This window comes from Sminthopsis crassicaudata, chromosome 2 (assembly GCF_048593235.1).
Source record: "Sminthopsis crassicaudata isolate SCR6 chromosome 2, ASM4859323v1, whole genome shotgun sequence".
Classification (NCBI taxonomy): domain Eukaryota; kingdom Metazoa; phylum Chordata; class Mammalia; order Dasyuromorphia; family Dasyuridae; genus Sminthopsis; species Sminthopsis crassicaudata.
Window position 1 is genome coordinate 35,690,671 of NC_133618.1, and position 16,474 is coordinate 35,707,144.

Consider the following 16,474-nt stretch of genomic DNA (forward strand, 5'->3'; position numbering starts at 1 on the left):
AGGTCAGAGACCTTTAAAATCTGATGACCTTTTCTCAGTCTTCATTCTTTTTGACTTTCCTGCAGCCTTTGACACTACTGGTCTCTCTCTCCTTATTTTTTTTTTCTTTCTTTTTTTTTTCTGAGGCATTTGGGGTTTAGCAATTTGCCCAGGGTCACATAGCTAGGATATGTTAAGTTTCTGAGGCCAGATTTGAACTCAGGTCCTCTTGACTTCAGGGCTGCTGCTCTATCCACTGCATCTGCACAGCTGGAAGGCCCAGACTCCACTGAGTGTCTGACAGACTGTGATGCTCTCCTGATGTTCTTCCTGGGTGAAACCACAAATAAACCGAGTCCAACAAACTGAATTGCAGAAATAGCTGTGTCTCATATGTATGTCTATCTTTTCTGTCTATCCTTTCTGTCAGGAGATCCCTCCTAGGTCCCAAGCTATTCTCAGCTTGTCCTGGTCAGAGCGCCTCTGGAATCCTCCTTACCCTCCTGCTTGCCCCATTGAAGAAGATGCAGAGAGGTTGACTTTAGACTTAGCCTAAAAACAGACTCCCTGGCAATGAGAACTAGATCGAATGTAATGATCCAGTACTGGAAGCATTAATAATGATGATAGCTAACATTCCCACAGTGCTTACTAAGTGCTGGCCACTCTGCTAAGTAGTTCATAATGATTTTCTCACTTGATCCTCACAAACACCCCAGTAGGCAGCTGCTATTGTGATCCCCATTATACAGATAAGAAAATTGGGTTAAAAAAAAAAGGTTAATTGACTTTCCCAGCATCATAAAATGAGGAAATAGTTTACTCTGAGCTCAGATCTTCCTGACCACCTGCCTGAAGCTGTCTTCTGCTCCTGTGGTAGCTACTCTTCCTGCATTGGAGGTTTCCTAGCAAAGGTTATAAGAGCTTTTCAAAAGATTTGAGGGGGCTCTTGATTGTGTATTTGGTAGAGGAAATTATTTTTGGGGTGTGATCTAATCATTTAGATTGTGTCACTCCTTTATAAGTGGCTGGGAAAGAAAACCAAGGTAAGAATTCCTCACAGAATCAGTATCTTCCTCTGAGACTCAGAAACCTCCCCTGGAGGCAGCCCAGACAAGCTGCCCCTATACCAGCTGAGGGAAAGGAGATGCCCCTGGGGCAATGATATCTCCTTCAGCAGCTGCTGGGCAGGTTTTTGTTTGGGGTTGTATCACTGTGAGAGGCCAGCTATAGTCCTGCTGACAGTAAAAGACTGCAGTGTCCTCAGCCTCCACTTTGCTGATTGTAAGGGAGAAATCTGTGCCAGACCCACTGCCACTGAACGGGGCAGGGACCCCAGTATGCAGCCTGGTTGCTTTATCAATTAGGAGCTTGGGGGCCTCTCCTGGCTTCTGTTGGTACCAATCGAATTCTGTACAAGTTTATGAACTGGTCTTACAATCAATGGTGACCCTCTCTCTTAGAGACACTGACAAAAACTCTGGAGATTGAGTTACCACAATAGCTCCCCTGAAACCTGGAATAAAAAAAAAGACAGAACATGATCCATATGAATTCATTGTCTTGGACTTTCAACTCAGAATGACCAAAAACAAGGGAAAGGACCAAATCTTTTCTGTTCTCTTCCAATTTCCCCTATTCACATCCCAGAGATGGCCAAATAGAATAAAGGGTATTTCACCTGAGATCCATAGCAACAGAGAACAGAGGAGCTGAGCCTTGGACCCCATCTCCTCCCCTGGTCTTATATTCTGTTGAACAGAGACCTCACTCTGATCTGGCATTTATTTGGGTCTAAGTAACTGGGGCTGTCCCTGAGGAAACATGCAAATCAGCAGAAGTAGGCAGGGGGAAGTAGAAAGGCAGAATAAGCTTAAGAGTTTTCTTGTCATGCATCAGGAATATTACTTAAACTTAAGTCACAAAAGAAATTATAGTTCTGTATATTCCTCAAAAGAATGGCTTCAGGCCAAATTTCCCTATGAGCTGTGTTTTGACTAACATATGAAATACAATGTTACCAATGTTTTGCTGTAATTTTTCTTAATTACATTTTTAAGCTTTTATTAATTTTGAACTTTAATATACAAACAAAAAAGGAACATTTCCATGTACAGAGGATAGAATAAAAAAGACATATCAAAAAAGCTATGAATTTCTATTTACAATTTCCTTTTACTGCACAATGTAATATGTATAGCACATTATTTTCAAAGCTATGTTTTTCTGCATTTTATTCTAAGTTTTCTACTTTGCACCTTCCATTTTTTCCTTGCTCCTTGCCTGCTCTACTCTGAATAAGGTTGCCATTAAATGTAATAAGGTTTAGGTAAGCTTATACATTGATATACTTCAAATCAGTCTATACATATTTATGTTTCTCAATTCTTACTCAGGATGTAGATAAGGCCTTACTTTAAAAGTCCTTTGTATTTGATAAAAGTATTTATAATATTTTATTTATGATATATTAAATAATATTTTAAACAATATTAATTAATAATTAGTTAATTAATAATTAATTACATAATCATTATTAATAATATTATAATTATATAATATAACATATTATGTATTATATAATTTATAATACTCAACGTGTCTCAGCTGTGCAAAGTTGGTCTTAGAGTACTTGTTGTTGTTACAGTAGACAATGTTTTCTTGATTCTTGTCAATCCCCTCTTCATAGTTTCCTACAAGTCTTTCCATATTTTTTGTCCTGATCATTTATCACAATTTATTCAGACATTCCCTAGTTGACGTGGATCCCCTCAATTTTCAATTCTTTGGAACCACAAAGAGCTGTTCTATGTAAGTTCTTTTCCTTTCCCTCTAAGTACTTTGGTAAACATATCTAAGAGACTTATGGTTGGTTCAAAAGGTATACACAGTTTCATGAATTGTTGGGACTAATTCTAGATTACAAAATCGCTGGATCATTTTGTATTTTCACCAATAGTAAATCAGTGTCCCAATTTGTTGACATTCAATCCAAAATTTGTCATTTCCCCTTCAATCATGTTAGCCATTATGATCAATGCCTGCTAACATCTCAGTTGTTTTAACTTATATTTCTCTAATTAGTCATTATTATATAGTCATATAACTATTTGTAGTTTGACTATCAGTTGCGGAATTGCTTTTTTTCCCCTTAGTCGATTTGGGGTTAAGTGACTTGCCCAGGATCATACAGCTATGAAGTGACTTCAGGATTGGTGGTTACCCACTGTGCCACCTAGCTTCCCCTCTTATAGTTTCTTTTATTACCAAAAAATATATATATAGATAATATTTATTGGCTAGAATTATAGAATTGATCTTAACTTATTCATTAGTAAAATTAGGAAGCTGCATCAGATTATCCCTAACTATACCTAAAAAGAAAAAAGGAAAACATTGTTATGTACACAGCAGACATCAGGACAGGATTTAATACAAAATAGTAACTTTTCATTATCAGAAAACCTGTATAATAAATATTACATATTTCTTCAAAGCAGCCTGCTTTTTCTTTGCTTTCTTGTTGATTTTCCTTTGCTCTATGCTGTGTACCTTTTACTTTATTTTCCCCCTCTCTATGCCCACTTCTCTAAAGAAAGCTACAATTAAATACAGATATCTATAATCACACACACACACACTCATACACATTCACATATATTTAAGACCATACTATGATTATTTCCACCTGTCATCTGTTTCTCAGAGACTGGGTAGGATCTTCCTTCATAGGCCAAAATTTTTACCCGTATTTGTAAATTAACCAGCTCATTATTTCTTACACAATAGCAGTATTCTAACCCAATTACATCCTGAGAGATTGTCCATGAGAGTTTTTCCCCCAATTTTCTACAGTCCTTTTATTCTTGACTACATAGGTTTTATTTATACTACAACACTGTAACTTAAAACAAAACTATCCTTTTTAGACTTTGAATGGGAATGTTTGGATGAAGTATTTCTCAACATTGTCACATGATCCCTGTTTCCAGAACTGGGACCTTGGGGAGGCCATTTGATCTCTGGAGGAATGAAATTTGAACCTGGAGATACAGGAAGTTTCAGGAAGTGACATGACCTGTGGGACGAAGCCAACATTTGTTGGAATGCATGGGAGAGCTGTTGAAATACATGGGAGCCGCCTAACAGTGGTTTCTTGAAGATCCAACCCAGAGTGAATCTCCTCTTGTGAAAGCATGACACAAGGAAACTGAGAGGCAGTTGTTGTTCTCTTGTAATGCCTGACAAACTGAGCAAGACAGAGATTAGAGAGTATTCAATACAGAATTTATTAAATGGAGAGATTTGCTGGGACCAGTGGATCCATGTTGGTCCCAGGGCTGAACGAGACTATCATTTCAAAGAATCCAGCCCTGACTATCGGATACAGCATTCTTTCATGGGATAACAATGACATAATGGGGGAGGTACCTGTGTGGGGCTGACCTAATGGGGGGAGGCACCAAGGATGACAAAATGGGAGGCACTAGAGAGGCTCCTGCTATTCTAATGATGTCTAAAATAGATAAAGACCTTTATCCCAATAAACATGGAGGGAATAAGTATAGCCTAAGGTCTAAGATATAAGACCCTGATCCTATCAAACATTAAGAGGGAATGGTGATAATCTGAGGCAGAGTAACTGAATAGCACAATTAGGGAAACTGGGTCAGGACATTAAAGGAAAACTGTTGCACAACATTCCACACACTCTCTTCTAATTATTCAAATCTTTGAATTACCTTCCATCTAGAAGGTCTTAGCTCCATAATTTTGACCAACCCAATGTAAAGCAAATAAATGAAATAAAAACCAAAATAAAGCTAGAACAATGCAAGTACTTATGGTAAAGACAAGTCTCTCCCTGATAACCCCAGAGTTAATCAGCAATACAGAAAGCTCCTCATTGCAATCATGTCAGATCCTCTGCAGTTCGGGAGCATATGGACAGTTCATTGTGAGTTAGGTCTGTGGTCATTTGTGCATTTAACTCAGCCTCTGCTTATAGAGCAACAGGCCTCAAGACAGTCCTGAATTCTCTGCCCATACTAAGAGGGGCACCCCAAGTCCTAGGGGAAAAGTGGGGCCTTGTATAGCTCCAGCTGTCCCCTCAATGGGACAGGAGCTGCTCCTAGGATGCGGATTTCTGAGCAGTGTATGCATAGTTAGACCAAGGCAAGCAACCCCAAACTTTTCGAGGCCTGATATCAAACTGCTGCAAGGTTCTTTGAGAATGCTGAAATACTAATTAAGGAACTGGGGTTACAGGAGTGGAAAAACAGATCAGAGAGACTGCCAGGTGTCTGATTTGAGTCTGCCAGGGCAATTCAACAGAATAAGGGATTTCAAAGTTAAAGCATAACCAGCAAGTCATAGTCCAGTCAATTTAAGGACTTCAATTCAATCTGAACTAGTGAGATAGGTAGTAGGACAGAAGTGGCTAAGAAAATACACCAGATTCCCCAATTTCCTATATCTTCCTCCCTTTTTTTCTTATGGAAATGAATTATCAAATAACCATTCAACATATAAAACCCAAGAGTGATTCAAAATTCTTATACATATACATAACAGACTAAAAATCCCTCAAATATAACAGCAATAGGTTCACAAGTTTAACAATTTCCATCCCAAGTCTCAAATACAGTAATAGTTAAGTTTTTAACTTTCCCACTCCCTCATATTAATCCACATTACATCAAAAGCAGGGGAGATGGTTTTCTCAAAACTACTTTCTGCTGAAGATGGGCAGAAATCCTCAGTCCAGGGAGGGGGATGGGCATAGTGTGGAGTGCTGACAATCAAAGCTTGGATCTAGGTCCTAGAAGCAAGTCAATATCGGTAATTTGACCAAATCTAGAAACAAAAATAAGTCTAACAAAGAAAAATTAGAACAGTCTGAGATAGAAAGACTGGTTCACAAAGACTGCTACAAGATGTGGCCTCTCATTATTTATAAACTTAAAAAAAACCTCTCAAATATCTAGACACAATATCTAGTAACTGATAGATGAACAGACTAAATACTTTTTTGCTCAAGTATTGATTACAGATAGCCAGGTATAACATATAACCAAATTGGAAATAGCAAAGTATGACATAATTGAATTGCATTAAGAGTTTCTTATTGACCATTGCTCTAATTAACTACAAACCCAAGATATTTAATCTCCAATAATGTTTCAATAACCTGCATGAACCAAAGTTTCAGATAAATCCTATACAGATATTTACCCTAACCTTATATTCATATGAATCAGTTTGCTCCTTTTAGCCAAGTACACAGGTGGCTCCAACTTGATAGAAAATGTCTGCAAGTTTAAAGGGGGAAGGAGAGAAGAGGATTCCACGTGGCTGACCTTCTGCGATTCCATCTCCAAAAAGCAGTGGGGGGAAGGAATTCAAATTAAACTGCAGCCCAGGCTAACCAGATACTCCAGGCCTGAAGTATCAGAGAACAGTGCAGGTTCAGTTTAAATCTTCACTTTGAAGGCAAAATATCCCTACCCCAGTCAACCTTTAAAGTAGCAAAAATTAGTCAGGGGAGGGGGAAGATTTCATAAAATCTACATGTCCAGCAGAATTGGATTTAAAGCATAATTTGCAATGTTCTATCATAGGTAAGAAACTCTGAACCAAACTAAATACAGCTTTAAATTCCCAATAATATAAAACTGCTTTTCCTATCATATTTCAAATAATGAAACAGCATAGTTTTTCGTTCTCTCCCTCTGGCCCCACAAGGCCATTATTCCCAATAGACTTCTCCTAAGCTCTAATTTGGCCAGAGTTGAAGCCTTCAGAATTCAGATCCTTTTTGCTACATACTTTACCTAATTAGAGCCGAATGACCCCTTTCAGGCAAGTTAACAGAACTTTTTTAACAAGATATTGTTCTTTTAAGATCTTATACTTAGTCATAATTAAATCTAGCCAGCATAGGCAACCATACATTTTTTTTTCACAATTTAAAATTCCTTATACAATGTTTTCTCCAGCTGAAGTTCAGTATAACCAATTCTCAAATTTGATCATTGTTTTTAAATTTAACAGAGATCTTAAAATTAACAAAACAGACAAACAAATCACACAGAACACAGAACACACATAGACTGTGCAGCAGCTTATCTAGAAAGAATAGTCTTGTGGGAGGTTATGAACTGCAATCTGCCCTTCCATAATCCAAACAGAGCCTTTTGTTTGTTTGTTTGTTTGTTTGATGTTTGTTTTTTTGCCAGATGGTATCTTATAAAACCACCCAGACTTATACTCTGGAATGCCTAGAGTTGTGCCAACAGGCACACAGTACTAGATGCATCTTAGAAGACAGCCACATAGGATCCCCTGCGTCCAGAAGACCCTATTCCCAGAATTTATTCTGATTAGCATTTTGTAATTCTGGGAATGCAGGTGCTAGCATACAGAACAGAACAGGTATAGGTACTTAAACAGGTCTTATACAAACAAAATAGGTGGTACCCAGACAGATTTACACTCTCTTGTAGCTGAAATGGAAAGTGTCTACCTTCAGACTTTTGTAGCAAGAAATTGTTCTATTTCCTGGAGTCTCTGGAAAAAAAAATCCAGCAGGCCCAGCTTCTCAAGGCCAAGAATTCAGATCAGCAGCAACTCATGCCCAAAGCAGAGGCTGGAAAGTCTCTTATCTCTAATCCTGCTCATTTTCTAATATCTCGCTGGGGCCTCCAAAATGTAATGCTGGAGAAACTAAGCAAGACAGAGATTAGAGAATATTCAATACAGAATTTATTAAATGGAGAGATTTACTGGGACCAATGGATTCATGGTTGGTCTCATGGCTGAACGAGACTATCATCTCAAAAAATCTAGCCCTGAATATAGGATACAGCATTCTTTTTTGGGATGACATAATGGGGGAGGTACCTGGATGGGTCTGACCTAATTGGGGGGAGGCACCTAGGATGACACAATGGGAGATACTGGAGAGGCTCCTGATATTCTAATGATGTCTAAATGGATAAAGACCTTTATCCCATTAAACATTAAGAGGGAATAAGTATAGCCTAAGGTCTAAGATATAAGACCTTTATCCTATCAAACATTAGCAGGGAATGGTAATAATCTGAGGCAGAGTAACTGAATAGGACAATTAAGGAAACTGAGGACATTCAAAGAAAACTGTGGTATAACACTCTGATGTCTCTGAGTAAGAAGCTGTTGCATTGTCTTACCTCTCTTTTCCCTCTGCCTGTAATTTATCTCGTTCCCAGTCTTCAACAGCTGTGTCAGGAAAGGCTGCCTTGCAAATCCTACCGATGTTATGATCCACATCTGTGGAGGCTCTGGGGGAATTGATCTGTCCCTTAACAAACATTGGTGACCGTTGGTCAAGGATGGTTATGTCCTTTTAGTCTATCCAATGAGTAAGCTCGAGTCTTTTGCTTTTACACCTTGGACATGCTGGAAGCTGGCCAGGTTCCAGGAGCATATGGCTGAGTTGGGATGGCTCCCAGGTGTGTGTCTAGGCCTGGACCTGCAGGGATTAAATGTACCTGATGATGTTTCTGATTAGTTAATTGGGAAGGGGCACCTAACTTGTCCCACCCGACTTCAACAAAGATCTCCCTTATAATGAAGTTTATGGTCTTATACCGCTAAATTGATTTCCTTTATATCTTTTTTTCCTGGCTTCTTTGAAGTTCCTGATCTTTTGCTCTTCCAAATGAACTTTGGTATTTCTCTCATTTTTTTGTAAATCCATGAAATCTTCTAAAAATAATTTAATTCGAGTGACATTAAAGAAATAGATTAGTTAAACAAAATTGTTATAGTAAAAATTACATTGGGTTTAAGCACCCATAAACAATGCATGTTGCTTCAATCACTTAGATATGGATTCATTTGCCCTTGGGTGGATGACCAACTTCCAGTTGAAGGATTAGCCTATTAAAGAGGAGTTGTAGGCAAATCCTATTGGCAATGATTAAAGAGGTGGCACCCTGCCCTCCTTCCCTCCATGTCTGTCATAGGGTAACTAAGCTATTTTTCCTTTAAAATGGACAATGGAGACATATTTGAGTTCCTGTTGGATAGCCTCTTTTCATATAACCTTGAAGATTGTAGTCAGCTTTTGTATGCTTTAAGCAAAAATAGAATCAGCATCAAATTCTTTACCACAGGAGAGGCCACTAATGGCATCCTTGTCTTGGCACTTCAGCCAGAAAGGGAGTGACTTTAACCAGAGGCTTTTGCCTGAGTCTTACAGAAAAACTGCAAGAGGGAAAAAAATCACCTTCTCTGGGATTTTACAAACTGCTCTCCCTTGGAAAAGCTTGTGGAATCTGTCCTGGCTAGGACTGCTTTCCTTCTTGGCCTGGATTATTCTGAAATTTTGCTGGTGCTCAACATCTTTGACATTTCCCCCCTGGCATTTCTGGCAAGGAGTGTGGGCTAGTCACTGGGCTATAGATCTGCAGCTGGACACCTGGGTCCACAAATGCTATGACTCTCTCCTACAAGATCCCAAAGTCCACTAATTTCTTTCAGCCTTGTAGATGGACTTGAAGGGGAACTTTTCTGCCACCTTAAGTCTTGGGACTGCGTGTGTTTAAATTGGTATTGTGATTTTGAAATTGTACGAGATAATTACTATTACCTAGTGTGTGCTAAGATTGTGAATTTGTTTATTTGGGTATAAGATTTTACAAATATGTATGCATTGGTCCAGAAGTATTGCTACTAGAAATTTAAATTTGTGTTTGATTTAATTTTAACTTGAAAATTTTTTGGTACTCTGGTGTCTAAAGAGATCATATATTTGTAGTAGACCATGCTGCTTGCTAAATTGCATATTGTATAATTGGTAAAAAGTATATCAATTGTGCTCTAACATTTTGTCAGGCACCTGGATATCTGATATAAATTTTGTGAGATTAAGTCCTAAATTATTTAGATATTCTAAATCATAAGGTATGTCTTGCTTTCATCCGTTAACAAGGAAGTAAAAATAAGAAAAATGCGCACTGCAACATGTATAATTGCAGAACAAATTGCACTGGAAAACACTGTAATATTGTTGAGGTTCAGAAAAGACCCCTAAAAGTTGGGGCTTGCAGGCTGATGTTGTGAGGTGTTCCAAAAGAATTTGCATGCTTGAACCCATCTCCAAGTTAAGGGGAGATTTTTATTGTAGTTGTAACACCAATTGAAGTGGGCCAAGTTCCAAAAGAATTTAGCAAAGAACCAGGAGCAAGGAGACAAATTTATCTAGTTCTTCTTGTCACTGATATGCCAATGTTATGGTCCATAGGCAGAATTGAGCAGTTGTCTTAGAAATTTAGTTATCACTGATCAGCAGATTATGCCTCTGACAATCAACAATATTTGGAGGACTTCTTCTTCTTCTTCTTCTTCTTCTTCTTCTTCTTCTTTACATTACTGTTTATCTCTTTCTTTTATTTATTTTATTAAACCTTTAATTTTTCAAAACATTATAGTGGCCTATTCTTCAACATTTGCCCTTAGAAAATCTTGTGTTCCAATTTCATCCCTTTTCCCCACTCCCTTGCCCAGATGGGAAGTATTCCAATATATGTTAAACATGATAGAAATATATGTTAACCAGTTTTTGCACACATATTTATACAATTATTGTTCTGCACGAGAAAAATAAAATCAAAACAATAAAAAAGAGAATCAAAATAAAATGGAAGCAAACTATAATAAAAAGTGAAAATGCTATGCTGTGAACCACATTCAGGTCCCAGAGTTCTCTCTCTTGGGTGCAGATGGCTCCCTTCATCACTGAACAATTGGAACTGGGTTGAATCATCTCATTGTTGTAGAGAGCTACATCCATCAGAATTGATCATTGCATAATCTTATTGTTTGCCATGTATAATGATCTCCTGCTTCTAGACATTTCACTTAGCATCAGTACATGAAAATCTGTTCAGGCCTCTCTGAAATCATCCTGCTGATTGTTTTCTACAGAACAATAATATTCCATAATATTCACGTACCATAATTTATTTAGCCATTTTCCAACTGATGGGCATCCATTAATTTTCCACGTTTTTGCCACTACAAAGAGGTCTGCCACAAGCATTTTTGCACATGTGGGTCCTTTTCTTTAAGCTCTCTTTCCGATATAAGTCCTGTAGAAACACTTCTGGATCAAAGGGCATGCACAGATTGACCACTTTTTGAGCATAGTTCCAAATTTGCTCTCCAGAATGGTTGGATCTATTCACAATTCCACCAACAAGGTATTCGTGTCCCAATTTTCCCACATCCCCTCCAACATTTATCCTTTCCTGCCATCTTAGCCAATCTGAGAGATGCAGTTCTATGATCAATAGTGATTTATAGTCCCTTTTCATATGACTAGAAATCTTTTCAATTTCTTCATCTGAAAATTGTCTGTTTCTATCTTTTGACCATTTATCAATTGGAGAATAGCTTGAATTCTTATAAATTTGAGTCAATTCTTTATAGATTTTAGAAATGAATCCTTTATCTGAACTTTTCTTTTTTTCTTTTCTTTTCTTTTCTTTTTTTTTCTTTTTCTTTTTTTTTTTTTTTTTTTTGAGGCTGGGGTTAAGTGACTTGCCCAGGGTCACACAGCTAGGAAGTGTTAAGTGTCTGAGACCAGATTTGAACTCGGGTCCTCCTGAATTCAGGGCTGGTGGTCTATCCACTGTGTCATTTAGCTGCTCCCATATCTGAACTTTTGAATGTAAAAATGTTTTCCCAATTTATTGCTTCCCTTCTAATCTTGTCTGCATTAGTTTTGTTTGTACAAAACTTTAACTTAATATAATCGAAATTATCTATTTAATGATCTCCAGTTCTTCCTTAGTCACAAATTCCTTCCTCCTACAGAGATCTGAGAAGTAACTATCCTATGTTCTTCTAATTTGTTATTATATCATTCTTTATGGCTAGATCATCAAGCCATTTTGAGCTTATCTTGGTATACAGTATTAGTTCTGGGGCAATGCCTATTTTTTGCTGTATTAGTTTCCAGTTTCCCCAGGAATTTTTGTGAAATAGTGAATTCTTATCCTAAAGTTGAGTCATTGACTCTTTTTGTCCTGTGAACCTAAGCTATTCCACTGATCTACTACTCTATTTCTTGGCCAGTACCAAATGGTTTTGCTGATTGTTGCTTTATAATATAGTTTTAGATCTGGCACACTTAGGCCACCTTTCTTTGTGTTTTTTCCCCATTAATTCCCTTGAAATTCTTGACCTTTTGTTTTTCCAGATGAATTTTGTTGTGATATTTTCTCGGTCAGTAAAATAATTTCTTGGGAGTCTGATTGGTATAGCACTAAATAAATAAATTAGTTTAGGTAGTATTGTAATCTTTATTATATTTGCTCAACTTATCCAAGAGCACTTGATATTTTTCTAACTGAGCTGGAAGAAAGGGTGTAAAAGTTGGGGAGCTGTGGAATTAAATATGCCATGGTCAGGGCCAAACAGGCAACAGCATGGGAAGCTGAATGTCCAAGCCTGTTTCCCTTGGCTCTGAAGCGAATGTCCCTTCTGGTATCCTTCACAAGATATAACTGAAATTTCTCTAGGTCCATGGACAGCTTGTAACACTTGTAGAATTTCCCCTGCATATTTAATGGGGGATTTATTTATTTATTTTTGCTGCCAAAAATCCCTTTCCTTCCATAGAGCCCCATGACTATGTAAAACATCAAAGGTATATTTAGAGTCATTCTCGATGTTTGCTCTCATTCTTTCTGCAATTCTACAGCTCTGTGAGAGCAAAAATGCTCTGAATTTGGTGAGAGGTGAGAACCTTCAAAGGTTGGCTTGGGTTGAACTTAGAGGCTTCCTCATATAAAAGGGCTGTGGCAGGAACTGCTCTAAGGTAGGAGGGTCACCCCAAAGATATTAAGTTTCTTTGAGAAGTAAGTAAGGAACTGATTCAAGACCCCTAGGACCTGACCCCATCTTCCATCAACAAACAGCATAAAAAGTAGGGCTAAGGCTGGGGCAAGAAATTAGTTTACCTTTCAGGGTCTTAAAAGCTTTGGCCTACTCAGGCCTCTATTCCAGGGGCATTGTGTCAGGGCCTTGAACAGAATCATAGAGGGGCTCAGCAACAATCAAAGTCTAAGTCATTTATCCTCTGTCTATTTCAGCTTCTTCACATCTAAATTTGGCATAAAAATACCCTCCACATTCTAGTGTGGTTATGTGTTTGAAAAGAGATATTTAAAAATGTTTTCCAAACTTTAAAGCACTTTAAATAATAAATGTCTTAAATAAATGAATAAACAAACAACTAATTTAATAAATCAATGTCACTGTTATTTAAAAAAAAGTGTATGTGAAGCAACAAATTCCATATCATGAATATTTGATTTCTTTTGCCTTTGGAAGGCACCATGTAAGAGGTGTGGAGCTAAAATTTCAGTGGTACAAGAAGTCCAAAGATGAATGAACCAAAGATGTCCAAACTGGGGGCAGTTTGTTAGGAAAGGAGGAGACATTTAAGGGAGTGTCTCCAGCTGGTCTTCATTAAATGGAAGTTGAGGAGTTCCCAGTTTCACCTTCACAGGAGAGGTAAAGATTTTGAATGGGTGTGAATGCAAAAGAGAATTCACAGAGATTCACTATTTAGGAAAATCACCAAACATTTCTGGGTCTACATTTTCTCAACTATCTCATCTATAGATACTGCACCCAATGAGGCAATAATTCATATGACCATTAATTCATTTAACAATCAAACATTGGTTCCCACACTATAAGGAATTTTGCTGGAAGGTTGGAACACCAAGGAAAAAATGAGCTTTCAAGTTGTTTTCATGGGGGAGAAAGATCTCAGATATCATCTCATTCAATTTATTTCTGAAAGTAAACAAACAACTACCACCCCATCATTTCTAGAATTCCCTTGAGAGTTGGTGATCCAGTAGGGACTTGGAAAAATTTTTGGATGCCAAACTCAGCACTTCATCATGATTCCCCACCTCCAGCACCATCTCCATTTCTGTTGATCTCCATCTTACCCAGCAGACACAGATGGCTCCAGAGGAAAAAGTGAAATTGCCCATTCCTCCCCCACTTAAATGCAATTCACATATATCACCTCCCCAAGATCAGGGTTCTCTTTGAAAATGTAGACCCGACAAAAAAAAAAAGACAAACACCAATAATTTATTTCTATTGAGCTGAGCAGAACAAGTCAATCCAATATCTCTTATGTGTGCCATCTATTTTTGAGTGAAAGTCTTGTTAGCAAATCTGCTGATAGAAATGAAACCATTTGGGGGTGAAGGGAGGATCTCAATCAAGAATTCTCGACCTTTTGGTTTTCAGAGACACCTTTATCAGTCTGTTGAAGTCTATGGAAGTCTTCTCAGAGGAATGAGGTCTGAATCTAAAAAAATTGCAAAAGAAACATTAAACTGAAACATAACTTTTACAATATCATTTAATAGAACTCACAAGGTTCCTCTGGGCACTATTAAAAACACCTCATGTAAGATGTACACACCAGCCATCTTGAAGCATTTCAAGTTCAATCATATACTGTCTAGACTTTTACATAAAAGTGAATAATCAAAATACATTTATTAGAGGCTTATCAGTGCCCAGACAGGGTACAAGAACAAAAGTTTGGGCAAACAAGTGACAACACAATTGATACAAGCAGGACAAGTTTACACCTCAGCTCCACACCTCAGCTTCACACCTGAGGTTCACACCTCAGCTACAAACCTCAGCTTCACACCTCAACAGCACTTCAGTGGGGTGGGGCCCCAGGCTTCCCAGCCTTTGTCTTTCAGGATGACATCAGGAAGGTCTCAAGCCCAGGCAGTATTTATATAGCCTGGCTGCAGATGCAGCTTCATTCCGCTTACAGCTGAGGCTATTGCTTTAGTTCTCCACTGGTTGCCCCAGTCTCCTTTTCACTGCTGCTTTCCCCAACCTTGTCCCTCCAGTCAGGGAGGTCTCAAACCAAGGTACCTATTTATTCAGCCTGTCTGCAGGAGCAGCTCCGTTCTACTTGACCTGCTGAGACTGTTTGTTGCTTTACCTGTCCACTGGTTCCCCCAGCCTCTTTTTTTCTGCTTTCACCACCTTTTTCTTTCTGGTTGCTGTCACCATCACCATGCTGTCTTCTTCTCTGAAAGTGGCTGTGGTGTGCTCCAGTAACCAGAACCGGAGCATGGAGGCTCACAGTGTCCTCAAAAAAAGAGGATTCTGTGTCAGATCTTTTGGAACAGGAACTTGTATAAAACTTCCGGGACCCACAGCAGACCAGCCTAATGTCTATGATTTCAAAACGACATATCATCAGATGTACAATGATCTCCTTAGGAAAGATGCAGAACTCTATAGAAACAATGGGGTTTTGCACATGCTGAGCAGAAATAAGAGAATCAAGCCCCAGCCAGAGAGGTTCCAGAACTGCAAGGATGAGTTTGATCTCATCATTACCTGTGAAAAGAGAGTCTATGACAAGGTACTGGAACATTTAAATTCCAGACAACAGGAGACTCAGAAGCCAGTGCATGTGATTAATGTGGACATTGAGGACAACGAAGAAGAAGCCATTCTAGGAGCCTTTCTCATCTGTGAACTCTGTCAGCGGATACAGAATTTGGAAAACATGGAAACCCAGATAGATAAACTGTTATTAAAATTAGAGGAGAAACATGATAGGTCTTTGCTCCATACCCTCTGTTTTTACTGAAGCTACAAAATTTTTTTTCCTTCAGAGTTAAAGAAGTCTAGTTGTATTCCAGAAATCAAGATACTTTGCAGCCAGTTCATGAGATTCGTATGGATATTCAGGACAATGAGTAAAAAGCCACAGAAAAAGCCTATCAGTGTATGCAGACAGAAGATGTGAAAACCAAGGTTGGTGAACTGTTACCAGAATTGGAGGAGGAAAATAGGAAGACTATCCTCTGCACAACCTGACTTTTCTGAAGCCAAAATTTCTTTCCTCTTTAGTTGAAAGAAGCATGTGTGTCAAGGTTATTTTGTTGTTGTTGTTGTTTTGTTTTGCTTTTTCCTATTCCATACTCCTCCAGAAGACCAGTGTGTAATATTCCTTTCTTTCCTTATTCTGGTGTTTAGGTGCTCATGCTTTGCCTTTTGTATTTGTGTTGAATTATCTTATACCAAATCTGCTGATCTACTGGCTTGTAAATAGGACAGAGTAACCAACACTGCTGTAGGTTGCTCTTGTTACATTCCCTGGTGCTCAGCCCAATCTGCCCTAGGTCTCTGCACTGCCTGTGTTTGCATTTTCCTGTGGTGGCCTGAGCTTGGCCTACTTCCCTCTGTGTCTGATTGAAACAGACCTTCCAAATTATCTTCTGCTGGAAATTTGTTACACTTCAAATATTTGTGGGGTCTGTCATTCCAAAACCAGTCCTGAGTCATAATTTATTGTTAATTTGAGGAATATGGGGAGAGCTCACAAGATGACATGACTCCTCTCCACCATCTTGCCGGCCCCTCCCCCATTCCTTTC

At 38.4% G+C, this 16,474-nt stretch overlaps 1 long non-coding RNA gene and 1 pseudogene across 1 annotated transcript in view; one reads left to right on the forward strand and one right to left on the reverse strand.

The window, feature by feature from the left end:
- Positions 1 to 14,197: 14,197 nt before the first annotated feature.
- Positions 14,198 to 16,474, reverse strand: part of LOC141554139 (uncharacterized) — a 56,709-nt gene continuing 54,432 nt past the window's right edge. The window contains exon 3 of the long non-coding RNA XR_012485784.1: positions 14,198 to 14,365. This is a non-coding gene — a long non-coding RNA (uncharacterized LOC141554139). The remainder of the gene's footprint in view (positions 14,366 to 16,474) is intronic.
- LOC141553170 (RNA polymerase II subunit A C-terminal domain phosphatase SSU72 pseudogene) lies at positions 15,101 to 15,685 on the forward strand (annotated as a pseudogene).